Source organism: Fragaria vesca, linkage group LG5 (assembly GCF_000184155.1).
Source record: "Fragaria vesca subsp. vesca linkage group LG5, FraVesHawaii_1.0, whole genome shotgun sequence".
Taxonomy (NCBI): Eukaryota; Viridiplantae; Streptophyta; class Magnoliopsida; order Rosales; family Rosaceae; genus Fragaria; species Fragaria vesca.
Genome location: NC_020495.1, coordinates 25,639,609 through 25,640,374, shown reverse-complemented (window position 1 = coordinate 25,640,374; position 766 = coordinate 25,639,609).

Below are 766 nucleotides of genomic sequence, written 5' to 3'. Positions count from 1 at the left end.
TTGATGTACTGTACCAGGAAACAAAAACTAGTGGGGGAGGAAGAAAAAACAGATGGAAATTATTATAGAAAATTGACTATAAAGTCATACGATGAACAAGCGACACCGACAACCTGTGCCCGCCGCCCGGGGAATCCACTGACACAACGTCGTACGGCAATTAGGAATATTAGTGCCAGCTTAAGTACTACGCAGTAGTAGTCTCCGCCTCCTCAACCGGCGCCTCGTTCAGGTCCAGAACCACCTCATTATTGTCAGCTAGTTCAGTAACAACAACCAACTGATCATGATCATGATCGTCATCCGAATTAGTCGCACTCTTTACATGATCGTCAGCATCAACCACCGGCAAAGTAGACTCCAGCGCCGCTCTCCACCGCACCTGATCCCCGCCATTATTGTTAATATTGGTCTGAATATTTTTGTTATTATTACCTTTCTCAAAGTACTTGACCGCGGCCTGCATCCTCCTCACTATCGCGTAGAACTCCTCCACTTCCTCCTCCGTCGCTGACACCTCGTTATCGTCGGCCTTGATCATCTGCTGCGTTGTCTTCTTCCTCTTGCCCCCTCCTCGGCTCTTCTTCGTTTCGTCGTCGACGTCTTTCTCCCTCCTCTTTCTTGTCTGCTCCATTTTCCGTGTTGTCAAAATCAGACGAATACCGGAAGCGTTTTTATACCATGCCAAGCTTATTCCGTGAAGTCTGATTTTGCTTTTGAGAGAGAGAGAGAGAGAGAGAGAGAGAGAGAGAGAGGTAGTTGTTGT